The sequence below is a fragment of the Hippoglossus hippoglossus genome, chromosome 18 (assembly GCF_009819705.1).
Source record: "Hippoglossus hippoglossus isolate fHipHip1 chromosome 18, fHipHip1.pri, whole genome shotgun sequence".
NCBI classification, from domain to species: domain Eukaryota; kingdom Metazoa; phylum Chordata; class Actinopteri; order Pleuronectiformes; family Pleuronectidae; genus Hippoglossus; species Hippoglossus hippoglossus.
Genome location: NC_047168.1, coordinates 7,310,131 through 7,337,038, shown reverse-complemented (window position 1 = coordinate 7,337,038; position 26,908 = coordinate 7,310,131). Strand labels below are relative to the sequence as shown.

General features: G+C 45.7%; 1 protein-coding gene and 1 long non-coding RNA gene across 12 annotated transcripts in view; one reads left to right on the top strand and one right to left on the bottom strand.

Moving 5' to 3' along the window:
* Positions 1-26,908, top strand: part of LOC117752251 (nuclear factor 1 B-type-like) — a 67,142-nt gene that overhangs the window by 5,632 nt on the left and 34,602 nt on the right. The gene's annotated exons all lie outside the window — the stretch shown is intronic.
* LOC117752282 lies at positions 660-20,083 on the bottom strand. Its single transcript, XR_004612026.1, has 3 exons — positions 19,916-20,083; positions 19,607-19,767; positions 660-1,813 (listed from the first exon to the last, which is right to left on the bottom strand). It is a non-coding gene; the product is annotated as an uncharacterized LOC117752282 (long non-coding RNA).

Sequence of the window (26,908 nt, the reverse complement as noted above, 5' to 3'; positions counted from 1 at the left end):
AGTGCCCATTATATAACATTATGTCATTTTAAAACTGTCCTGTTGTCCTCAGAACAATTTAAAATCAGATTCCCCTAAAACAGGTACTTTACACTCAGCAAACATATTAACTAAATTACTAACCAACAGATTACTGACAGAAGTCATGCCAGTTTGGCAATTCAAAGTGTGAATCACCTTTAAGCCTCCATTAATATTTGCAGTAAAGATCAGTTGTAATTTCTTTAAGTAAACGAAAGATATGCTTGTAATGTGAGCAAATGGAAACCTGTCTTTTCTTTTAGTCTTTGTGAAATCTGAATTGTGCTTTTTTTCAGCAAAGTGGGAAATTCGAGGTTGAAAAAACTAAACAATCCTGGTGCTGGAATAGTATTTGACGCGTGCTCATTTTTCTGAACTATGGTTTTAAAGCAATTTCTTTTATTTTTCAGAATTGAATTGTCATAATTGTATTTTTTGCATCGACATGCAGCCAAAAGAATCCTGCATACTCATGATGTCGTGGCATATTCTGAGCACATGAGGTGATGTCCAACACGGACAATTCGAGCCAAAGTCTATCACAGGACATTCTTTTTGTCCTCCGAAATATACATTTTAAGCCAGGAACACAAAAATGATGTCAGGAACACAAAAAAAAAGACAAATATTGCACAAGTACTTCACAAAAAAAACAACGTTAAGATAGATGATGAATTACCTTATCAATGCTGCTTTTTAATTCTTATTTACACATCAGATCTAGATAATTTTTTCTGAATTAAAGGCCCCTTGAACCACTCATTCAAAATGATTATTTTTGCTTCCTATAAAACAAGGTTGTGGCAGCACATAAATAAATATCAGTCATTAATGTCTTTTAGTTTTGAACTTCCTCCCTTAATCTCTTGTCACCATAGGAATCCTCTCCAATCGTATTCCTCTGTGAGATTCCCCCTCCGTTAAAATCTGTCGCAGCAACACTGAACAACCACCAGTGCTCTGCCATCGAGGGAGACACGGTGCTATAGCTAGCTCATTGTCATCAAACCTTGAGCGCCATTTTGTGTTTGATAAGTGCCAGGGAAAGCAGAAGGCACAGCACAGAGACAATAATGGTTGCCACTGGCACCGGGGTTGGCATCAGACCCTCTTTTGTGTCTTTTGTCGGATGCCACCACCGCTTCTCTGGTTTGCATCTGCTGCATTTTTGAACTGTTCAGCACCAACATGAGAACGCTTCTCCCGTGCCGTTTTTTTTTTTTTTTTTTTCATATTATGCACAATTTGGACGGTAAGTTAGCGCTCGCATTTTAGGCTACAGACGATATTTCACCAGCTTTTATTTTAGGAAAAATGTGTTCGCTCGGGAGGAAGGGCATATTATTGGCAAGAAGATTCATTTTAGTGTTTTAAATGGATGGTGAACATACTGTTCTCATTCAACATCGCATCGCACATCACAGCGATTATCACCGAAACTTTGGCAAATACAAAATAGCATTCTTTTACCGGGATCGCAGTGAAAGCGATGATTTTTTTCCCCGTCTCCTTTTCCGTTTTTTGCAAGCTACCAAGCAGTGCCCACTTCCAGACAATGCAGCCATATTGTGTGGTAGCGTGCGGCACGGCGCCATTTTGTTTTGCACCGTGCCAGGGAGGCAGGCAACTCACCAGTAATGGTTGTTAGAGGTTTGGAGGTTGGCATCAAACCCTCTTTGTCTGCTTGCAGCGTGCCTTTGATTCGTTGGTTGGCATCCGCAATGCAGTGGGCACGTTGGAAAGTTTTTTAGACAGTGGCAGAATGGAAGCTGCTGCCTTTGTTCTGCTGCAACTGCACGAAACAAACAAACACACAATCGAACACAAAGAAAGTGGTAAACAGCTCTGGCCGAAACAGAACCTGCCGTTTGTGCGAGGTGCTAGAAAAAATAAAAGCGCCCTAGCGTGGTTTAAAAATTGTTCTCCCTGCTCTCTGGCACCTCTGCTGTGTTGTGTAATTAGATAACTCAAAATATGTTCCTGCCCTTCTTTCTTGTTCTTTTTTTTTTCGTGGCAAAAATCAAAAAGTTCGGAGCACATTTGTCCCTGATCCTGGTGGGCTGCTGCTGCCTGAGAAAGGTCGGCGGGTTGGCAGCGAGTGCGCGGGTTGAATTTAGAGAGGGCACTCAGCCCCCTTGTTCTGGGGCACAGACGCATTTAGCCAGGCAGGGCTGTAGCACCCATGTGCATGCCCAGATGAATGCCCGCTGGGAAGTAGGCTGGGGGCTGGGAGTGGGGGTTGTGGCATCCATTGTGCCAACTGGCTGCCTGTGTTCAATACAGGGCCCTGGCTTCTCACACACACACATATACGCCCACACACACACACATATACGCCCACACACACACACACACACACTGCCGTTGAACACCAATTTTATCTTTAACGGATAAAACAAGGGGTGCCATTCTTTTTTTAAAAATCATTGCCTCTGCCCACTAGATTCATATTTTGCATATCCAGTTTGACAGATTGATGGAATAGCTGTAACAAGGCATGAAGATAATCGTCATGTTAGGACATGTCAGAGCACTGTGGGCCTCGCTTGAATCGGCTTTTAGCTGCTCGTCACTATCTCTACGACAAATGAAGGAATGTAGGTATTGTTCTTACTGAAAAGTCTCGGATCTGCTTATTTAAATGTCCTGTTCTCGTTACACATGCGCACAATTAATAAAATGTGAGGATAAAATAATTATGATTAAAAAAAATAATCAATCATGTCATCAGATTTAGAGGAATCTTGGAAATGGTCTTAAACAACCTCAGCTATAAATTAATTTAGAAAACAAGGAGTGGTAGCAGGTGGTATTAGGAAATACAAATCATTTCTAGCATATTGAGTTGAAAGGGGATTACCTCATAACCAGTGACAGAAAGGGAATGTCCAATGGCAGACTGCAGAAGTCAAGGTCAAGCAGCGATACCATTACTCTGGTGCTGAAAGTTAACACGGCCGTAAAACATCATTACCTTGACCCCCGCCCCCACCCCCCCATCCGTAACGCAACTTTTAACTTTTTCTTTTTTCACACTGTCATGATAGTTTGTGCAAATGGAGGATTACCCCTGCGTACATGCTGCCACGTTGATGGAGACCCTGTTTTACGAGTGTCCGACTTAACCTTCGGCCCCCGGGTCATGACCTTTGCAAAGAGATGTGGCCGGGTGTCCTCTGAAGTTTAATTGAGCAAATCAGATCAGTGAAAACGCACCGTCGTGGGCCCAGGGCACGTGGAGGAGAGGGACTTTTTTTGCCTGGGGGGGATGGCGGTCAGGGGAGGGAGGCGTAAGCCCCCTTGTTGACCTCCTCAATCGGGGTCAAACCGCGGCGGTTGCAGTATCACCGGTGGTCTCTTGGCAACAGTTTTTACTCCTCTCCCCCGCCAATCCTGGTCTGGCTGGTGGTCCCTTGGTTCGCTGGCCTAAGTGAGGGGGAGTATTCACCAGTGACCCCATGCACCACCCCACACCCACATATCCTCACTCCCCTCTCCGATCCCTCAGGCTGCGTAGTCTGGCTGGTCCCTATCTTCAAGACTGGCCATTGCCCGCTCCACCACTCCGCGTGTGGTAGCTGTTTGCATCTTGTTTTCCGCCCGGCTGCCTCGGAGGCTTTGGTCAGGCGGCCAGTGGCAGAGGCCTGACCTTCTGGGTCACAGTGGAGGTCTGTGACTAAGCACAACATCTATCCCTCCCTCCCTGCATCCCCTTATCCTCCTCTGCCATCAGGAATCACCCCTGCGGCACACAGCCCGGCCAAATGACTCTCTCACTCCTTCTCGCTCCCAGTCTCTTTTCTTCTCCCACTGCCCGGCTTTCCCCTCACGTTCCAGACTCCGACCATGACAGCTGTCCCAAGGCCCAGGCGCTTGGCCAGAGAAATAGCGGCTGGGTTTGTGCCAGAAGTGTGAAACAAAACTTGTTGTAAGCACACAGCGTTAAGGACGCTACTGTTTGCCTTCTCTCTATTTTGGTTAAGTCGAGTTATTCAGCTTCCTTTTAATTTGAAGTTTTTTTTTCCGAGGGAGATGATATTGGGAAAGAAAATCTCAGGGATGGCTCTTTCAAAAGCTGTGTGGAATTTTATTCACGGACATAAATTTTAAGCGCGTACGTTCAGAGCAGATTCAGCGGGACCGTAAAATAAAAAACCCTGGGAAAAGCCTTAACCGATGACTCCAGAGCCATATAGAAAAACTCTTCAGAGTGAACTGCACAACCCTGTGCTTAGCTTCCATTCTGGCTCCCTTATTAGTATGCAATAGAGCCTGCGGTGTCTGGCTACCTCTCTCTCAGAGCCATAACCTATCGAACACATTCTCTCAATCTAATCCACTTAGAACTCCCTCCCAGCTTCACCGCTTGCCTTATTGATTTCCGCTTCCCACTAAATGTCTTCCCGGTCCTTTTTCTCTTAACCCGGGAGCTATTTATGTTTTGCAGTGATCTTTCTTTCTTGCTTACTTCTTGCTTTCGTCTTTGCTTCTTCTTCTTTTCTCTCTCTATTTCTCTTTCTCTCTCTCTCTCTCTCGCTCTCTCTCTTTCTTTCTTTCTTGCGCTCCTCCTTTTTTTCCTCTCTCTTTCTTTCTTGCGTCAGTTCTTTCTGTTTGAATGCCTTCGCTTCCTCCCCGGGATCTTTGGTTGTTTGTGATCTCCGTCTGACTTTCCTCTGCCTTCTTCTTTCTCCCCTCCTGCTCCTTCTCAAACACCAACCTGGGTGCAGTGCATCCAGGTTGCCTGGCTCAGTGTGAAGCTTGTGTTATTAGCAGCAGGGTTTTGCTCGAGCAAATACCTCAAGGCTTAAACAGGCCGTGTTACCTCCTTAGCCCTCTTTTGTGTGCCATGTGTACATAAATCTCCATGGAAACAAGGCAACTCGGAGCAGAGGCCACTGAGAAATGTGGATGCTTTCTTTCTCTGCAAAATTTACAACTCTCTTTTTGCTCGGCTGCAGTGTGTTTAATTCGCTTGTGTCACAGTTTGCACTGTTGCATCCGTCAAAAAAAAGGAGACAAGACCTTTCTCCGGCATTCTGAGGCTCGGGCATTGTGTCCAAAAGGGCTTTTCTTGTGTGTTTCAGCAGGAGACTCGGTTTTGCGTCGGTGTCTACACTGCAGTTTGTGTCATTAGTCTATGGTTAAGATCTCAGCTCCACCACACTTTCCCAGGCTTTTGGGGAGGACCCCAAATGCATTTCAAATCCCCCTGAGGCCACTTGACTGGAGGACCGGCACCTCCCACTCCTCGCGGATAGATTCCCCACCCCCACCCTGTCTGCCGGTCCTCCCAAATGAAGACAAATGGGTACATTCACCCCCTATCCCAGGCACTACACTGTACCTCACTGTCCTGCTTTTACAAAGCAGGCTCTCCCTGCTGCCTGAGTTTCTCCATCCAGTTGCTCCCCTCTCTTCACTTTAACATCACACAAGAGTAACTGCCAGAACAACTTTATGTTAGTGAGCAGGGTCTTTAGTGGAAACAAGGATTTAATTCCAGACGAGAGAAAGTTAGTTTTTTTTAGATTGAGGATTCATCTTTTTTTTTACATTGCGTTTTTTTTTTACAACTCAGCCTGGAGAGAAAGGCACCCTCAAGTGCAAGACTGAGACTTTCATGTAAAAAGCCATTCCCCTTTACCCAGGAAGAAGGCTTGTTAGGAACCAATGAAGGGGAGAAAAAAAATGAGAAGGGGTAGTTGGTGGGGTGTGATGGGGAACTTTGGGCAGGGACAGACAATCAGAGTGGTTGCCCAGGAGACACTAACTTCTGTGTGCAGCACCCCCCGCCCCGCTCTGCCCCATCAAAGTCTTTTCAGTCCAGACAGGGCCGATCAGTGGCCCAGAGTGATGGTTGTCTCTTCTTTTGTCTGCGGGTACAGTACGTCTCATCACTGTTGGCTCGACGAGACCTGAGCGGGACAGAGAGAGAGAGAGAGAAAGGCCTGGCGGTGCAGCACGAAATGTACTTTTTGGGTGGGCGCGTTGCAGTTTTTTAGGGTTGGGGGGTTGGCGTTGAATCCCCAGAGGATTTCTCCCCAATGTCAGTGCAGCGGGTCAAAGTAGGGATGTGGCGTCTGGGGCTTGGGAATGGCCTGCTCGGGGACGGATTCATCAGCGCCCCATTGAGTTGTCAAAGCGAGCCAAAGAGTTTCCACTCCTCCCTCGCATATGTCAGGTCCACGTCTGAAAAAAGCTCCCAAATTTAGAAACCAACTCTCGATCAGCAGAAGATGCCATAATATTTGGCGTAGTAAACAGTGCGACCCCCCCAGCTTGTTTGTAAGAAATGTTATAGAACAGTAAAAAAAAGGCAAGTCGGGTAAGAAAATCAAGCATTTACATTTTTAGCACTAACAAACATGTTGTCGTTTACGAAAGGCAACATTGGGGCTGTATGTGATTAAAGTGAGCCGTATAGAGGGAGTGGCAGGAGGAGAGGAAATATGGACACGATGTTGATTGCAACAGCATGGAAATCTCATATCTCAGGACTCCCAAACCAGCAGATGTTACAGATTTTCTATACAAGCACTTCCTCCATTGTGACAGAGAGATTTGGTTCTCACACTGCGTCTTTAAATCCAGGCATTAAAACAGCAACGTGATGGAGTGAATACATTTAAAAATTGTGGAATGCACCTTTTCCAAATGTTCTCCCGTTGAAGATTTCACATAAAGAAATGAGACAGAAATTCCACAGCAAATGATAATTGCTGTGAATGAAAATTTTAGATTTCGTTACACAGATTTTGTTTACACATGTTGAATTGAACTCTAACAAGACTTCCCTTTTGCCTTGACTTCTTTCATTAGATTAAGGCTACATCCATACTGCTACTCGATCTTTTCGGTTATGGCGTAGCCTTTGCTGATTCGTCAGGCTCCTATCACAGGACCCGCTTCCGGAAGAAAACAGCCGGCTTCGTCCTCGGCTATCAGTGCAGAGCGCAACATGGATAATCGATTAAAAGCATTGCTGACCCTGTTGACGTTGCTAACAGCTGTTGTGCAGTTAAATTCAGCATTTAACCGTGATATAACTTCTTGCATGTGTAGGAGTCAATCTGCAACTAACAATCGAATGCTTCGTGTTTACATCGGCACGTGCATGCGCAACGTACGTGGGCGGTCACGTGATATGCGTTTTCAGGCATGTTTGTACGGAAGGTGATTGAAACTGCTGCAGAGCCAAATGCTCGTGTGGACAGAGATTGGTTGAGTTTGAAATCGCCTTTCCAAAAAAAAATTATCGTATGTGTAACCAGAGATTTGGTTTTCACATTAAATCTTTGTAGTGAGGCATTAATACAGCAAACCGAGTATAAAACGAAAACTTTTGCCAAAGTTTGTGCTGTTGAAGTTTGTCACAGAGATAAACAGTAAGATTTAACACTAATCCCTATTGCCATGACTAATCTCATTGGATTTAAATATTTTGATTCTTTTTATCTAGTGGGAAACACTTTTCTGATTTAGCAATGATGAAATAGTTTGGCCTCCGAAACTGGACAATCTCATCCAGTGCTGTCTGGATCTTGTGATTAAAGTCTGCAGCAGCACCAGCAGGATGGTTAATGAAGCCCATTACTTTTACTGGGGAAAGAACAGGCCTTGTTACCATGGTGTCTTCTGAAATGCCTATATGATCGCTCTCCAGATAGCTTGAATTCTTTTCAAATTGCCCCAACTCTCTCAACTGGCACCAGGCTGCAGCTGGTAGCTTTAGCTGCGCCGACTTTTTTGAAAAACCCTTCAAATTTTTTTTTTTACATGCAAACACATGGGGACACGTGTTTACACTCATACGCCCAGATACACGTGCATGCAGAAAAACAAAATCATGAAGTCATTTACTGCACACACGCTGCAGATTATTGCTCACTTCAGCTCAAAAAGACTACATTTAGATTCTATGAACCGCAGCCCCTCAACAACAGCGGTGCTCGAGCGTCTGGCGGGCAGAAAAAAACTGAAAGTGAGAGCTGCTTTAAAAGCTTGTTCCGGATTTACCATGTCAAGATTGTAATTAGGCCTCCAACATGTGCTCAGACCTACAACCCACAATTACACTGTGGATTCTTACCAAAAAATAACTCTACTCCACCATCCCGCTCTTAAAACGCCTACATTACCAGGGAGGTTTGGCCAACGAGGGGTCAGCAGGCTATAACAGTCACTAGCTCTTTTGTTGTCCCACTGATGCCTGTCTAATAAAACGCAGACCCTGGATAATTTGAACTGTGTCCAGTAGGGCCGTGATGTAATAGTTGATCTTCCCTCATTGTTTTCACAGAGTTGTTTGCAACCTGTGGTCTGGGATTTCTACAGGCTTAACAGAGCTTTTTAAGCAGTTATGATAATGGCCCCAGTTGACCTACAGATGGCTAAATGAGTAATGCTCAAACTCATCATCTCTTATGGGATCCCAGCTGAGTCTGCGTGGTGTTTCCCAAGAACATCTTTATCTGCTTATGCAGCTCTGTTTTACAAACTATTAGATGCTCACTAGACATTTTCTCTCCCCTTTTTTTCTGTAAAACCACTGGCTGTAACTTGGTTTGCCATGTGTGTCTTGTTAAGGGCAGTTATGACAAATGGCAGCAGCTGTACAAACTAATCTCTCTGTTGCTTTCACACATGGCGCCCAATTAACAATGGACCACTGTGGGGCCCTAATCCACGGTGCAGCCATCCTCTGGTCCCGCTTGCCGAGCCAACTGCCCCAGGAGACTCTTTTACCCTGCGCTCCAGCTCGCCAGCCTCTAACTCCATTCAGATTGGAGGTGGCGAAGGCCACAAGGCGTTGGTGGAGACACGGTAGTCACCTTGTTTGTCTCCGTGCTGACAATCCTGGTTCCCGACGCTAAAGAGCCTGGGTTTTATTTGTCACTTAGGAGTTCACTGGGATTAGGTTGCAGCCTTGAGAGTGTGTACGGTACATTTGAGCGTTTGGACTCAGATGATCACATGCACATATGAGCTCACGTGCAAATTCAGCTCGAGAGAATGCACTAAAACTCATGCATGCAGCTGATAGATTTAGCAAAGCGAGGGGCTCAACAGGTGGGTTTGCATTTGAATGTATGTGTGATGTAGCTTTCCTGTCAGTGTGCATATTTCCAGTAGTTGCATGATGATAAACTGCTGTTTCTTTGGGCCTCGTATAGCTCGATGCATTGTTTAATGCACATCAAGTGTGGGGGAGAGAGCATTCACTTCCTCTGCAGTCTTATAGGATAATTTACAATAAGAAGGCAGGGGGATGTTAACCCACACTCTTTACTTCATGGTTTTTTTGTAACTCTGGATTTATCCAGAGTTACAAAAAAACACTGCTTTTTTTTTTTTTACAAAAAAACACTGCTACTAAAAACAAAATCCATGCACTTTTCCAGGATAGGTTTCAATGTGTGAAGTCCTTCTCTCTGCCCAAAAGTACGTCATGAGTGCTTTTCACAGCCCTGCTAAAATTCAATTTTAGATTTCAACTGATAAGACCAAAGTGGAAATAATGCAATTTTCAAGATGTCACTTGGATGCAAACCAGTGTGAATTGCTGTTTCCTTCTGATTCTTCACTCTGATGCACAAACAGGAGCCTGACACTCAAAAGAAGAGTGCTGAAGGGTCGATGGCCACCAGGAAAACGGTGCGGGGCCCCTGCCAAATCTATGACATGAATGAAACAAACGGATGAAGGAAAATGAAAATGGTTGGGGTGTGAGCTCTGGCAGGCAGTGCGAAACCAGTGCCAACTATTATGAATGGGAAACCGCTGCTGAGCTAATGAAAAAAAAAAAAAAGAAAGAAGAAAAGATCTCCGTTTTTTCATCCGCCATCCAAGAATAATTAACTGCGTGCAGGCTTTCTGGTGAGGGTGGAGAAAGCCACAAGACACTTGACTTGCGTCTCGCTGCGCAGGAGGACAGTGAAACACAAAGACGGGGGAGAAACAGAAGCAAAAAAAGTTGTGTTGTTGGGGGACAAAGTAGAGGAGTTACTGGTAGCTATATATAAGGAGGGCAGGTGAATCCAAAAGTGGAGTAAAAACTGAAAAATGTCAAGATGTGTTTCTTTAACACTGTGACTTTATTAAAGAAAATAAATAAAAGCGCCTGAAGTCAGATTAAACATAATGATGTTAAATATTCATTGTTTGCAGATAACATATAAAACCATTTAATACACTCTGTTACCCCGAAATGTACATAATGATTGTTGACATACCTTATCACATCTCTCTTTAATGTTTATAATTATATATCATAATTTTAATATATATTATATGTATGTATATATATACAATGGACATAGCTCAGGGTGTGTGTTGACAGGGCATTAGGAATATGCAGCAATCATCATGTATTATATTGTAGTGCTGATGCGAGTAGTTGGTGACTCGGTCGACAAAAAGCTATTTCAGTTTTGATAATTGATAAATCGTTAAAATGTAAAAATGTCAAACAGAATTGCTTCTTTGTTCTGTTTTTTAATCTTTAGAAATCAAATTCTCTTAAGCCTGTTGGTCAGAGATATCTTCATGGGCTCTGGGAAATTACGATGGATATTTTCACTATTTTCTTTGTAAATAGCATTCAAATTAAAAGTAAATGAATCCATAATATAAATAATAACTTGCTGCATCCTGTACCATAATGTACCATAGTGTCTGTATCTCTTACAGCCTTTTGTTACAGTGTGTAGAAAGGATGACACGATGGAAAGATCAGAATGTGTGCCAGATGTACATACCATATATAGGACCTGACAAGGGTACAGGGTAGGACACCAGGCAGAGGCGCTGTATATAACATGTGCCCTTTCACGTACACCACATCCCATAGTGATAAGAACTACATGTACTGTATGTAAAGCAAAGGAAAGAACAACTGGTAATGATGCCCGATGGCCCGAGCTTCATATGCCCAGAGGGTTTAATACTTGAAGAAGGTACATAGGCTTATTATCGGAGATAGAGGGTATAATTAACCAACTCACAATATAAAGTCTGTGTTTTAAAACTATATATATAGCAATGTTTTTTAAATGCATGCAGGGTTCAACTTTCAGCTCGCAGTGTTCGGGTCCTCGGGTTGGTTCAATTGCTTTTTTTGTATCTGAAGAGGCCCAAAGGCGCAGAAATGTATTTTAATCCATTATCGACTCCCGCTGCAGCCAAGAACATCGTTTTTGTTTTACCGTTAAACCTTTTCTTAATCGGCATCTTGTGTGCCACGAACATCACCCCCGCGCCGACAAAGCTCTCACTGTTTGGAGGCAAACGCTCAAAACAAAAAAAAGTGGTTTCCCCATTATGGCAATCAAAGCAGTGTTATCAGCGATCAACATGTTCTCACCCGGAGACAGAGAGAAGAATGCCCCATTGACTGATACTGCCTGCGAGGCCGGTCGCGCTGATCTCCTAAAGAAAAGACCAGTGTCGCTGGCAGACCCCCCTCCACAAAACTACCCCCCCCCACTCTTTGCCTTCTTCCCTCTATATATGTCTCAATACATGGGGGGGATCCTAGAAAGGGGGGAGCTGCAGAGGGCTGCTTGTGTGTGTGTGTGTGTGTGTGTGTGTGTGTGTGTGTGTGTGTGTGTGTGTGTGTGTGTGTGTGCGTGTATTGTCGAGGTGCTGCCGGGCGACTCTGTCCCATGCTGGCCGTGTGAGGGCGGAGGAGGAGGGTGGCTGGGGAGCTGAAAAGACGGAGCCGTCACCTGCCAGACTGCTGGAATGTTAATGCCGTGGCTCTGATAATTGGATTTTGTACACACCGTCTGTGAGGAACGTCCAGCAACTTTCCCCCTCTTATTGTTCAACCCCGGCCCAGACCCTCAATAGGGCTTGTCTATGTTTATATAAGCACTCACGTCTCAATAAAGACTGTTTACAATGTGTGGGTGTGTGTGTGTGTGTGTGCGAGTGTGAGTGTGTGTCACAGCGAAATTGTGTGCAACAGGGCAACTGAAAAAGAGAGCAGGAGTGTGCAAGATCTGGCAAATATCAAACATATTAAGAGATTTGTTAGGTCTTAAAAAGGATTTTGCAGATTTTAGGGGTGTTGCAGTAAGAGCTTGTGTACACTTGGATTAAAGATTTTTTTCTCCACAATTGTACACTTAGACTTCACAAAGATTAATTCTTCGCCAACTGTTCAGTCCGCCACATTAGCGCCATGCCCCGCACGCCCTGAACGCCGTGGCACAGTCGAAGGTAGGCACACCCACTCTGAGGTCAAAGGTGAGGAGGAAGGCGCTCCCCGTTGGCGGAATGTGTGCGAGGCGTACATGATCTGGGATCATTAGGGAAGTTATGGCTCTTGTTTGCGTCGGGTGGGGAGGGGTGGGGGGCTGGAATCGGGCCGGGAGCTGTGACGCACTGGTTTCCCTCTCCCTGGCCTCCCATGCTATTTCCACCCAGGCTGCAGCGGCTTGAGCTGGTTAAACGTCTCGGCTGCACTGACCTAAATTCCACATATTCACCTCAGAAGACCCTTAGCCAACCGACCTTTTTTTTCCCCCCTCGTCCCTATAGTCTTCCTATGCAATGAGCGTGTGCTTTATTTGTATAAATGTTCCTTCCTGTACATAAGGAAGCGACTTTTGAAAAAAAAAAAAAAGTCATCATGCTCCCAGCTGTAATCCCTCTGAGTAGAACTGCTCGAAACAATGACAGAGGGTTTTCGTTTGGCAGAGAGACCTGTTGTGGTTAGATAAACAGCTTCTAATTGCATTTAATCTGTGTTAAAGTAAGGCATTTGACACAATTACTTTGGTATGTTTACCAAGCAGCTGTTGTGTGGATCTCTCTCTCAGATTTAAATGGATTTGGTTCACCTCGCTGGTTAGTGGGAAAATAAGATGGTTGGCGCTACATTAACTTACAATTTTATTTAAATTAAATGGCTTTTGGTTAAGTAGCCTGATTTTCCTTTCGTCTGACTGCAAAGTTTTGTGATTTCTTTTTCAAAACACATTCTAAGTCATAGGTCATCACCTACAATATATAATTTATGAACAGCCTTATTCTTATATGTCCAATTAAACTGAAACCAGGAGCATTTTACAAAGAGATTAGTTTTTAAAATGTGCAATGTGAAAAAATAAAATCTGCTGTTTGTGCTTGAGAAAGCATGACTCTGTCTGTGCGGCCTTCCATGTTTATCCACTTTTCCCTTTAACCTGGCAGTAGTGCGCTGTTGCATAAACAACGGTCTGGGCAGCCACCTTTGGGCTATTGTAGCCCTTCCACGGGCCTGAACTCTGGCCAAAAGGATGTTGTTGCAGGAGACTGCGCCGCGGCCAAAACATACGAGCCAACCAGAGGCCTCCGTTCCAGGAGGCGAGCACTACACTGGACGATACCCAAAGATAGTGGTGTTTGACAGCACTTGGATCGCCGCAGAAGGAGCTAGACTTTGAAATTCAAACAGAGAGCGATGATTTGGCCGCCGCCTCTGAAAATGACGCGCTCGCTGCGAATGCCACGAACGAAATGACACTCGAGTCACATTTTTGGTACAGAGCGCTTGTGCCCGTGTGATTCGACACGCTGCCTGTGTTTAGTATCCATAATGAGGTGTTGCAAAATGCATGCTCTCTGCATATCTCGCTCGACTCACCCACCACCTGTATAAACAACAGTGGTGTTGCGAAACAGTTCCAGGGAAAGGCTCTTCCCGGGCTTGTTGTCAGAATGAGGTCAGCGAACACTACTCTTTCTTTCTCCCTCTCTCTCTCTCTCTCTCCCTCTCCCTGTCTCTCTCTTTCTCCCTCATTTTCTCACTGCCTCTCTCGCTCTTTACTTGTACTTCTAGAGCACAGGAGGAATAAGGCCACCAGATCAACCTCAAGGCATCTGCACACACTCACTGTGCATGTGTGTAGCCGGGTAGAGAGGCTCAGTTATTTCCATCAGGGACAAACAACAATATTTTTCTTCATATCCAAGAATTATTTTTGTCATGTTTTGGTTCAGGATTATTTTTATAATCCTGTAAATTTATATTTTGAATCACAAATTGAACTTTCCAGGAAACTGACCAGAAAATAACCTGGTTCATCTGAAGTTGTAATGCACTGAATGTGCTTGAGCAATATTGTAATTACCATAGCAGTCAGAACTGTGGGGCTTTGGGGAATCTGTTCAATTCCACTTGTATATTTTCTTTAGTTGGTAACGGGGAACAGGAGGTTGCTCTATCTGAATTGCCTCATCATGACATCATCTGACCCCCGCCGTCGTTTTACTGCGCAGTCGCACAAAGAAGCGCGCTTTGAGACGAAAGAGGGGTGCACACGTATCATATGCTCGAAGTTGAGGAAGCAGCTAAAAGCGCAACCCCACCGCCAAACGCTCCCAGAGGCACCGCTGGTGGACCGCTCCGTGTCTGGTACACTGTAACAGGATCTCCAGAGAGGAGCACAAAATGGGCGCTTTGTGTCTCAAGATTTGTCCAGCCAAAACCAGATAAGGAAACCCAACAAGGGTGAGCCGAAGGAGCAAACCTCTGCGACTTGAGCAAATAACCTTTAATCTAGGTCACACAGCCAGATAGGGCCAACAGCAGCGGTAGCCTAATCACCAGCGACGACATTAGCGGTGACGTACAGTAAGTGATAAAGAGAAGGTTAATATGGTTATTCTGAGTTTTAGAATTTTTTTATGTAATGATTATTTCTAGGGGGCTGTTTGTGTTAATGGATGGATAGCCTAATTGAAGGTCTAGGGTTTATTCCTCATATGGTCATATCTGCTAAAGTATCCTTGGGAAGGAAGCTTAACCTTTTTCGACTATAGTGTGTGACTTGTTTAAACAGGGAGTTTTTTTGTAGATAACAAGAGTTCCTGCACGTTTTATTTCTTGAACGCGAAGACCTGAACCCTGCTGGTACGAGTGAACAAGCACTATTTGGCCGATCCCACACTCTGATTGCAGCAGTGACCCGATGGAGCCCAATCCACATGGCAGTCATAACAAGGCCCGTGCATGCCTCCTCCCCATAACTGTGGCCAGCACCCTGGGGCTGTGTGTCGGTCTCCCTCTGCCCACATCTCCCCTACACGTCCCAAAAAAAACCCATCAATGGGAAGAGGTGGGGGGGAAAAAAACAGGACCAGATCGCTACATGGACCATATGTGTCGGCAAGACCACAAAATGCTGAAGCCATTACTTGGCCCATTCTAGTGAAATTGAAAGCAGGAGCCAGCATCAACAGCAGCAGCAGCAGCAACAATAGCTAGTTTTGGCTGAGTGCATGGGGGCAGTGTCAGGAAAGCCCAGTCAGATGGTAGTGCTCACGCTGACTTGTTGACGGCAGCAGGCTGCAGACGGCTGATGTCTTGTTGTCATAGCACCAGCTCCTCCCTCTCACGACCCCTGAGTGATGACGCTCGTCTGCTCCTCTCTGTTTCAACTTTGGAAATGCGTCTGCATGTGTGTGCGGTTAATGCTTCCATTTTGCATGTTGTTGTATTTTAATGATGTGGATGCAAAGTTGTTTGGGTTTATGAAGAATAAACATCTAATTTTAATTGTTAGACCCAGGCGGGACCGTACCCAGCCAGTGTTTTCTCCCAACAACAAATGGAAGCTTAGCAGATGTAAGATTACATTACATGAGCTGAAAACTATTTACGCAACACTGTCTCATGTTCATCTTATATTAATGATGAAACATTTGTCCTGCTGCCATGTCATTGTAAGCTGCAACACTACTCTTGCTCTCTGCGTTTTTTTAAAAGGGCCAGCATGAACAGTATCCTCTTGGCGTTTGTTTGCTGCCCCCGGTATCCAGCGTCTTTTATACCTTCATGCTGCCATATGTCTTGAAGGAACCACATGCAACTAACGCATTAGTTCAGGGTATAGCGTTACACGCGGCATACATCATGCATTGTGATTGTTGGTAATTTATGTGCGAGACAAGATGATTTTAGGGAAATTTTGCCAAGTTTAAAAAAGTTTTTTTGGGGGGAATAATTCTTTTCTCATGAGAAATACAGATATTATTAGCAAGGACTTGTTCTTCTTTGCGTGTTCTTTTGCGTTCCCTGCACTGTCTTTGTCTTCATATGTGCATGTAAGTTTGTGTTTTTTCTTCCACGCTCGACCGAATTCCTTTCAGCTGAGCTATCCGTGGTGGCTCACGCACTCAACTCTGCCTGTCTGGTGCCACTGGGTTTAGGTATCATCTCAAGGCACTCTGCTGTAAAGGGAACATTTACTGGGAAAATACCCCCACTGAAGCCCCTGAAGGTGGGATCCCATGCGGCCGTGTTTGTAATCTTTTCTATGTATTTCTTTTGGTCGTACGACGGCGGGGTGTTCGAAGGATAAGGGCTCATGGAGAAGACTTATCTTCAAGCGCGCGTCTGTCATCTGCTGCTGCAGACAGAGTGCTCTTTCATTCGCTCCAGTGAAAGAGGGTTCACAGAGATTTAAGGGCCAGCATTGTTTGTGCTCCGCGATGCTTAATCACTTTTGATTGGACACCATATTAAAACTTGGGCTCTAGACGAGAGGGAGAGAGGCTCCGCGTCTAAAACGAGGAGCCCGTCTTCTGCAAAAAGGGGGCGGCGCGGCCTCGCGGGGGTGGGTGACGGGGACAAAGACATAGTGAGAGAGCGATGCCAAAGAGACAGAGGAGATGAGGAGGAGATGAGAGAGGAGGTCTTCAGTAAAAGTTGATGCCGAAGTTACCAACAATACTTCTTGCATCAGACTTAAAAGTGGATGAAAGTTGTATAGACCCGACAAATAGTGCTCGACCCTCTGCATCTTTGCTTCCCATGTGCCATCTTCGCCCGAGCTCAAGGAGTAAGATGGCGGCTTATTCCTAAAGCACTTCACTTTCTCACACATCCCCCTGCACTCCATTTCACTGCAGCGCTGATTACACATAGTGTTTACATATTCCATAGAGCACAGTGACAGAGATAAACCTCTCCTGATGCTTATCCCCTGGCCACAATGTGGAAACCACTAAGATATAATGTAAACCAAACGTCGCAGCTGCCCTTTCATGTCTCAAGTGCCAGTTCTGCGTGCTGAGCGAGAATTTTGCGAGCCCGGCTTTAAGTGGAATTGGCTAAATTGGAGTTAAAGCCATCACACGTTTTTCCTCTTTTTAATGAGTAAGTGCATTTTCACATGGTAGCACTGAAATACTTGTGTGGAGGTACTTGAAGGCACTCAAAAGTCTCCAGATTTAGCACTGTTGATTTTCTTTTCTTTTTTTTCTCACAAAATAAACATTACATTCACTTTAACCAGCTCATCTCTCTTGATGATTGGTCATGGAAAGTCTGAGTAGCTCGCTCGGGTGAAGAGGAGCATTTGACACACATAGCTCGGAGTTTTGGGATTGAATATTTGTGGCGAGGGACGTGCATTTGATAAGAAATGTGATTAATGATCCACACATCAGCAAAAGGCGGGAACGCTCCCCCCACAAAGTAGGTTGGGGGGATTATACAGAGGGGCTGTACTTGGAGGACTTCTTCTTGGCATTAATTGGCCTGTCTCTCCTGTGGCAGCAAGTATCACTGTCACTTTTCCTCAGCACACTGCGGTCTGGGCATGTTATCACTCTTGAGGTCCTTTGCAGTAAATGTGTCACAGGGAAATTGCACTGGTCTAAAAATACCCTCGCATGTGCATTTCCCATCGTCTCACATTTGAGTTGCTGAGCGTCTCGGGCCGCGGCCAAGAGTGAAATTCAACTGCTTAAGTCATCAAGGCACGAAACGTTTTGAGGCCTGCTCGTATGTTTTCTCATTGGAGGTGAATTTTGCGCCCTCTGCCATTCAGGTTACATGCTCGTGAGTTGCTCTGCATCGACGCCAACAAGCTCCACGGCCTTAACATTAAGTTTAGGCCATAGGTTCCCCCACAGTCCTCACGTAGCACCTGCACCACACCCTTTTCTTATGAATTGCCCATGGGATCGAGAGTGCTTGCGGCAGGACTGCTGCTCAGTATGCAGAACCCGCTATCGGGACACACAACACACACACGCTGTCATACTCTTGTATTTACCAAACAGACTGTACTACAGTTGCCAAGGTTAACAAAGGGAAATGAGGTTGCTGTCTTCATTAATGAGAAGTGCTCTGTCAAGTCGAGCCGGTTTGTAATGTACCCTCAGATACTCTTTGTTGGAACGACTCCACAGCCTAATAACTCTATAAAATGCCTCTCATTGTGCTACACGCTTCGACTTCAGTCATTTTCATCAACAAATGTGGGAAGGTGGTTAAGTCAGTGTAAACTATGTGGACGTCGTCTCAGCTTTGACAGACTTGTTTTCTCTCCCAGCTCCGCTCCGGCTCTGAGTTGCCTCCATAAATCTAAAACTAATCCACCAAGTGCGAGCTCATCCCTCTTAATTTGTTTGCCCGCTTTACGTCCATGAAGATGTTCTCCAGTGACATCTAAGCCATCACATTGACAACCCCAAGTGGCTTCTAATACTCCGACTGATTCTTCTCTTACGGCTGCTTTGAAGCTCCCTTTATTATGCTTGGCAAATTTTCTTTTCCCTCCCTCCTCTTGTTTACGAAAGCGTCTTGATAAGGCATTTCACTGCGCGCCATACTTGAACTTGCAGTCTGCCGCTCGGCCACTTGGGCAAAGCTGAGGCCTACTTTAATCAAGACATGAGAATGACCCACTTCATCTCTTGCTAATTTGTTTTGTTTTTTTATTGGAAAATAAGTGACTTTAAAGAAGTGTTTTTGCTGCCTTGTATAAGCTCATATCAAAGTAATATCTGTGCATTGAAGTAGGCTATGCAGACATAATTCCTCTGTGGCTTTCTGCTTCTACATATGCCAGAACCCTGTTTTCCACACTCTTGCGTGATAGCTTTGAATCTCTTTGCTTGGCTGTTTGTATGAAAGCCGGCCTAATCTGCTGTAAAACAGAGAAGTGGCCCTTTTTTACGAGGTGCTAATGGCCTCCTAATTCTTGGGGAAAGGCAAGTGACCAATTCATTCAGCCGAGCATTTACTACCTATTGCCCTTTGACCCCTCTGCTGACATGTTGATTTTACAGTCCTGAATGCTGTGCACCATCACATATGCAATTACCGTGCATTGCAGTGATTCATGGTCATGAAATCAAGACCATGGATACATTATAGTTACATCTTTGTCATCTTATACAATTCAGCCATGAATTAGTCGGATTAACAAAGACATAGACATAATTAAATGTTATGCATCGCTTAAAGTTTTGATTTTAAAAGTTACATGAGTCAATCAGCAGGTCTCTGGCATATATTGAACACCAAAAAGTAAAATAAGCTGTATTTATCGCAGTGCTATTATACGAGATATTACAGTTTATTTTCTGCGCACATGTGTCACTTCAAAAGCTTGTATATCTAACTATCCATATCATTCAATTAGCTAACAGCCTGTGCTCCCTTCTCTCCAGCAAGCCGCTTTACTAGGCCTTGTTGTCTTTATGGTTTCCTCCGGCGAAAACGTGCGTAAACAGCGGTGGATAAAACGAGAGGTGATTTAGTGGCCTCGTCACAATGCGCCCTGCTCCGGCGGCCGCTTCCTACCTTTGTGTGGTCGAGGGCTCAGGGGTGCGGCAGCGGATACACGGCCCAGGTCCCGGCAGGCTCCGAGGAGGGAAGGAAACCTGGTGTCAAAGGTGATCGCGAGCTGCTCCTGTTATCTGAGTAACAGACACTTTGCAGTAAGTGTCGGTGTCCGTCAGTGCCTAAATGTGTTGTTTGGATACTATTGACTAGTTTTATTAAAAGGTGTCACCACTTTTTTTAATTGTTACACATTTAAGTGTTCACAACAAAACTCCCCTGAAAATAAAGCATTTGTCAAAGCGACACAAACCAGAGTCCAGTACACACCATGTTGCGTGTGGACTGCTGCTTTCTGCTGCAGGGTTTCTTTCCCCTGCTCCTCTCCGCACAGGCCTCTCCTGTAACCTTGAGAGAAGCCCGCGCAGGCCCCAAGTTCAACGAGTGCATGAGGCATATTTTCGCTGAGCGTGCTTGGACCGCCCCACTAAACCCCTCGACCCCCCCCCCCCCCCCCCCCCCCCCCCCACCCCCCCTGTCCCTCCTCGCCATACATACAGCTTTTTTTTCCTTCTCCCCTCCTCCTAAAGAGGACTCCCTGTAGGCCTCGCCTTTCACAGCGCCTGTAAAGGAAATACATTATGTGTAAAAAGAATTCCATATGGTGTCATATGATCTGTGTAATTCTCTCTCAATTGATAGAAAAAAAGTCACCTTGTACGCACAATTCTGTCCTTTGTGAAAGGTAGTGCAGCCTCTGTACTGCATGTACTGCCCTGTAACATTAAATCAGCTTCTTTTCTCTCAGTCTCAAACAAGTTCATCTACATGTATGATACATGTAATTATATTTGGAGGTTCTGCCCAAGTGCTTACACTAAACACACACGTGTTGTTTAATTATCACAGTTCAACCAGCTCAACAGGGGAAACGCTGATAAGAAAACTTGCCACCTCCTTCTTCCTGTGGCTGACTTCGGCTGGTCGTGGTTTACAGTGAGGCCTCCTGCCTTGGCTGAGGTGGAGGGTGTGTGGCAGTCCGACGGGTAGGCTGTTTCCAGGTGAGCCCATGCCAAGTTCAAGTGGCTTGGACCATGCCCCGCACCGCAAATGGGAAGTGTTTCCTTCAGGGCTGCCAACCTCTGCGAGTGTAACAAGCCTGTTGTGCCGTCAGTGTCAGTGAAGAGATACTTTTTTTTTTTATTCAAGCAGGCCTCAAGGAGAATAAAAAAACTAAAGAGTATGTAGATGTTTGCCAGAAGGAGGATTATTCTTTCTTGTTCCCATGATGCAATGCTGTGTCTAGCATCAAGAGATTATGGTTTTATAGCCTTCGGACAGTTTTCACACTGTATTCGGTGCATCTTTAGTGAAGTGAAACAACTGAAATCCTCAAGTGTCCTCAGTTTGAAGACATTGTATAATTTTGATGAATGCAAATATTGATTTAACTCAATACATTTTCCCAGTTATCAAAAAAAGTCCCCTATATGAATCGTTTTAGGAGGGAACTCAGGATAAGTGAGCACAGAGAAAGATCCTGTTGAAGGACATCGGTAGAGGAGGAGTTCAGACAATGGAAAATCACTTGGAGGCAAATGTCATCAATGCATTTGACATCCATGTAATATTTCTGTTAACATTTGTCTGCCCGGGAGGCACCACTAAGTGTTTAGGAGAGGAAAAATGGAAACTCTGCACAAGTGTATGAGCACTTTTTTTGTGCCGCTTGCTGTTTGAACCAGCATCAGTGAGGGGTGTGGGTGAGAATCGCTGCACAGAGACGACTTTTCCAGAAATATAAAACATAGACAGCCCTGATAGCCCTGTGTGCCTTCCTGAGCTGAACCAGGCAGAACAGGACTCATCGCTCTCCTCATCCCTCCCTGCAGCACTCACCATAAACCCTGTTGGCCCTCCCACACACCCCTGATCTGCAGCGAACAAGCGTTCTGGCATCTCCGATAAAGTGAAAACAACATGCTTGAACGAGTGGAAAGCATGAACTGTGGTAGCCGGCTGTGAAGCGGGTGTGAAGGCCCCAGCCGTGTGGCCCTCAGTGGACGAATCCTAGCAGGCTGAGGAAGTGGAGGAAGGAGTGCAGGGAGGGTCGTGTGGGTCGGGAAGAGATCTGCGAGCGGCTTACAGGGAAAAGCGGGAAAAGGGGAATTCCTGTTCCTGTACTGAAAAGTGATGGAAAAAGTGACTGCGAGATCTCGCTCATGCCGCTCCATGTCAAAACAGCCGAGCGCTGCCGTCATCTGTGCAAATATTTCAAGAGATTATGGTTTGGGAGCCTCGTGGGAAAGGCTGAAGCCGAGCTCTGAGGACAGCCCGACTTAAAGTTGCTTTTAATAGGAAAGCCTTCCCGTTTTAACTTTATCAGAGCAAGAATGTAACCGCAGAACCACTATGTTCGGGGTACCTGCAGACAAACAGAAACCTGACATGTGAGTCACACTGACATATGTCTTTGTTCTATGCTCGACGAAACAAATGCTTGTTACGTTCTCGTCCAAAATAGCAAAGGAAGACCAGGCTTGCCTTGCCTGAGGACACAACGTGCCTGCTCCGCGTACATTGTGTTCAATGTTACCACAGTTTGCAATGCAAATTTGATTTGTAACATATCTGATAATATGACCCCAGAACCCAGAGAAGCTGCCGATGTCATATCATCCCAACATGTGACCAAACACTGCAGCCGCATCTCTTGGTGCCATGCTTTGCTGCAACATTGTTTACGACTCTCAAACAACAGAATCTGAAATTAATTTAGCGCCTCCCCTCTTCCCACTGTAAACTGGTGCTGTGCAGCCAAACCACATGTTGTTATTGCTGCAGTGGCAGAGGGGGCTGCCCCAGCAGGCCTTAGTAGCACAGAACAGATTTGCCCTGTGTTTTTGCCAGGAATGTGGAATAGAGCTCTCTCTCTCTCTGTGTGTCTCTCTCTCTGGCTGTGAATATCTTGCTTAGCATGCACTTAAGTATGATTTATAAATCACACACTTGTGGTGTGGCAGTGGGAATACTCTGTTAACCCTGAGAGATAAGATTTGCATTTTGATCTCCTTTAAGACCGAGATGTTTAGTCATGATTATACGGTGCTTCATTGTGGTAAGTGACGGGCTGTTGACTGCATTGAGTCTCTGGGTGTTTGTGTTTCAACTGTGCATGGGGGGCCTACAACCACAAAGAGTAAAACCTGGCTTGCACCTTCACCGCTGTGCGTTGGATACCTCCAGACAGTTGGAGTATCCACGAGGAGCGGAGGAGCTCCACTGTCTCTGGACCGCTGCCAACACTTTGACCTTGTGGCGGTCACTTCCTTTTGAATTATGTGAGAACCTGTTTTATGATGCTGTTTTTTTTTTTTTTTAAACCACTGCTCCATATCTGACTATGCCTCACCAAACGGGCACTTACCTGGAGCAGTGAGAACCACCAATGCTTTTCTTTGTAAGAGCAGTGGTTTTAGTCAAATTACTCCTATAATTTCCCCTGTTGCCCTAAAAGCTTCACGCCCTGGTCTTGTGCCAGTGAACAGACCCGAGCTCCACTCCCTCAAGAAACCCTCTTGGCCCCGAGCCTTGATCCCCACGGATGCTTTGATTTGGGCCAGCTCCGACTGGGGGCCTCTGAAAGCCCTGTCTCCGGGCTCATTAACAGGAAAGGAGGGGTTTTACTGGCCATGCGGCAGGCAGCCGGCATTAAAAACCACCAACAAGCTCGTCTCCTACATCTGAAAGACTCACAGCCTAAAGAGTTAAAACATCTTTCCATCATTACTGCACTATTTGGGAGTTGGGAGTTCTGAAAAGTGTGGGCAATATTAGAAATAAGGCTCCACACTTTGCCAGGGGGTACAGTCCTCACCCATGTGGTGCATACGTAATATCTAATCCACATGTAGGCCAACACCTCAGTTTCAATACATAATAATTACTTGATCAAATAGGAAGCTTTTCTTTACTTGATAGTTGTCAATACTCTGCTATGGACAGATTCTGGGCAAAGGGTTTAGGTTTGATACCGAGCCCTATTCCCATGATGCACTTCGGAATAACAGATGAGGAGAAATGATGATGCAGCAGCACAGTAGCCGGGATAGTAAAGAAGAAAGCTACAAGACTGCGTTCTTTTGCACCTGCTGCTTCATTCCCTACTGGAGTTGTAATGGCAAAAATAAACTGGCTCGACATCTGTTGGCAATGTCAGTAGTCTGTTTTTATGCTTGTAATGACACATTAAACTCTGTGGTTGATTCTCCCCCTTTCTCCACCCGATGTCCCGTTCCAGGGGAGCAGTGCCAGCAAAATCGTCTGAATGAGTGCACGCTTTGTTTTCTTTGTCTGTTTTGGGCCAAGATCTGGTCTTAGATGTGGTGGCATTCTATGATCGGATAATTCCTACCACGTCCCCAGTTTTAAGGTGTGTGCATGCGTGTGTGTGTGTGTGCACTTCACCACTGCTCCCTTGGCAGAGCTCAGAGAGTGCAAACAGTGGCAATGGGTGGCAGGGATCCTTGGTGGCCTCTCGCCCAGCTGGAGGAGAGCCATTTTGCCCTGCGAGGGAGCACCCAGTCGCCCTGGCTTGGCCTGCTGCTCTCAGCCAGTGGGAACTCCTCTTGGCTGAGGCCTGACGCCTCCGTAAGCGCTGACAATCACTGACACATCACTGGCAGAGGACTCACAGACACAACATTACACAGGCCTTCAGTCAAAATGAAGTGGCCTTGCTTCTGCAGCTGAAATAAGACAAGAAAAAGGAATAGAAATATTGATATAAAAAAAAGAATGACATAATGTAATAACAGGTTGTCTTCTTATTTTTTTGTATGTACAAGATTTCAAATAATTTTTACATCGTTTTTTTAACAGATTTACAAATAGATTTTTGCTGGCATTTAGTTGTTGAGTGCAGTTGAATGTCCCTTGCCTGTTTGCTTCAGGGGTAAGGCTGCACGGGTATAAGCGTGGTGGGTGCGAGATAAAGATGTAGGTGCCGTTGCAGTTGCTAACTGTGCTCCCTTATCAGGGCAGAGCAGAGCGCCATCAATACATTAATAAAACGACAGACGTGCCAGCTGCGTGTCAGAAAATCTGGGAAATTTGTTTCAGATGATTTTCAGAAAAGTGCGTTTGAAAACCAAACAATGCAGTAGTGTGTGTGTGTGTGTGTGTGTGTGTGTGTGTGTGTGTGTGTGTGTGTGTGTGTGTGTGTGTGTGTGTGTGTGTGTTTGTGGGAGTAGAAAGAAAATTGGTGGCTAAAAAGCAGTTGAGACCTCGCTAGTATCGCAACCAGGCTGTCCCTGAACTATGATCTGTGGGCCAACTCGTCTCTCTTGGGAGAGTGGGGAAATTCCCAGACCCCCGAAACACCCCCACCAGTGAACATTCCCCCCCTACCCCTCCCTCTGGACCAGTCGAGACGTGCAGGTTTGAACCCTCTCTCTGTGTTTCTGGCCTCCCATGCCCATTGCCACTCAAGCAGCGGGGGTCCGGTGCATTTGTCTCATAATTATCCGAGTGGATAGGGGGGTTCTGAAGATGAAAGAGGCGAATCACAGAGCTCCTCTGTCAAAGGTCTGTCTGCCTGACTGGGGGGTTTTGGATCTATCTCCCTTGTCCCCCTCTCTTTCGCGGCATCCAGCGCACACCCCACCACAATACTCCATCACACACACACACACACAGTCTTACTTTTCCTAATCGCCGACAGTGAACGCTCGTGCACAGGCCCCCGCACCCCACCCCAGCAGCTACCCCGCTGATTCATTCACAACTACAAAACTGCAGAAATACCCCCCACCCTCACATCCTGAAAGACTTCAGACTCTCTTCTCTTTTTCTTTTTTTTTCTCCCCCTCACATGCTCCGCCCACCAGCCCATCGGCTAGCCGCCCACCTCACCCGCGTGCCCCCCCCAGCCACCCCCAGCCTTATCCGCCTCCTCTTTTTCTCCCCTGCACCCCCCCGCCACCACCTTTCTCCTTCTTCTCCTCTTAACTACTGGCTAGGAGTTAATGGACTGTTTTGGCTAGTCTCCAGACGGTGAGTGTCACCTCATTAGCCTATAGCGGCTCGCTCCCAGACTGCTCCTTGTGTGTGTGTCTGTGTGTCTGTGTGTGTGTGTGTGTGTGTGTGTGTGTGTAGGAGGAGGACTACAACGACGGAATGCCATTGGTTTGCCCCCCCTCACCAACCCTCCCACCACGCACCCCTTGCCCCTCTCCCCTTCCCACCACTACAATGAATGAGAAAACACGCATGCATAATGAAATCTATAGTCTCGTCCTCACTCCGCCCTCCATTCCCTCCTTCCGCCACAGCCGTGCATTAAAAAAAAGAAAAAGAAAAAAAAAACGCTCCTGCTTGGAAGTTTGCCACCGTGGAGGAAAAAAAAAAAGTGTCTTCGAACGATGTGGCCAACCTTCCACCCTCGTATGGACCCATTCTTTTCTATCCGGGCTCGCCGAATGGCAGGGTGGCAACAGCGGGCGAATGTAAATGCCACCCGGTCCTGCCAGTCAATTACGCCACAACAAAGCTAATTGTTTGTTTGGTGCATACCAGAAAGATGCCGAGGTTGGCCATTGATGGGCCCATTGTTTCAGCGCAGATGCTAAGTTCCCTTTTTCTCACAGGCCAGACTTAACGCTGATTAAACCTGTGAATGAGGAGTCTACACTTTTGGAAAATCGGCTAATACATGTCTAAACCATTTTAAGGCCTCATCGACAAATTATTTTCACTATCGATGAACCTGTTCATTTGTTTTACCCACTAATTTATTAACTTTTTTGCCTATAGTTCCCCCATATCCCTCAGATTTCTTACTTTAAGGATTAGGTTTGTCATTCATTGTCACTTTTTTAGCACATATTATTTTGACGACCATGTAGGGATGTGTCTTAACACTTAATGCAATGGAAGGTGCCAGGTGCCATGGAGGAGATAAAAAGTTATTGCAGCAAGCTGACAGGAAGGGAGAGAATGAAAAGGGACACAGTAAAAGGAATAGAAAAAGAAAGGAATGTAATAAAAAAAAGGCAAAAGGAAAGGCAGCATTGTGAGAATAGGACAAACACAGTGGGAGGAGGTGGAAACATTAAGTGGGGCGCTGCGCTGACTGGAGGCCAGCTTGGTCATTTTTCATGGGATAGATGATCCACCGTGTCGCGTTGTGCAGTTTGTCTGCAGCTCGGTTTGACTGCATCGCGTATGTACGGCACAGCTCGCCGCAGGATGCCGGGTGTGCGGAGGTGTGTGTGTGTGTGTGTGTGTGTGTGTTTACATGTGGCACGACTACACAGAGTGAGT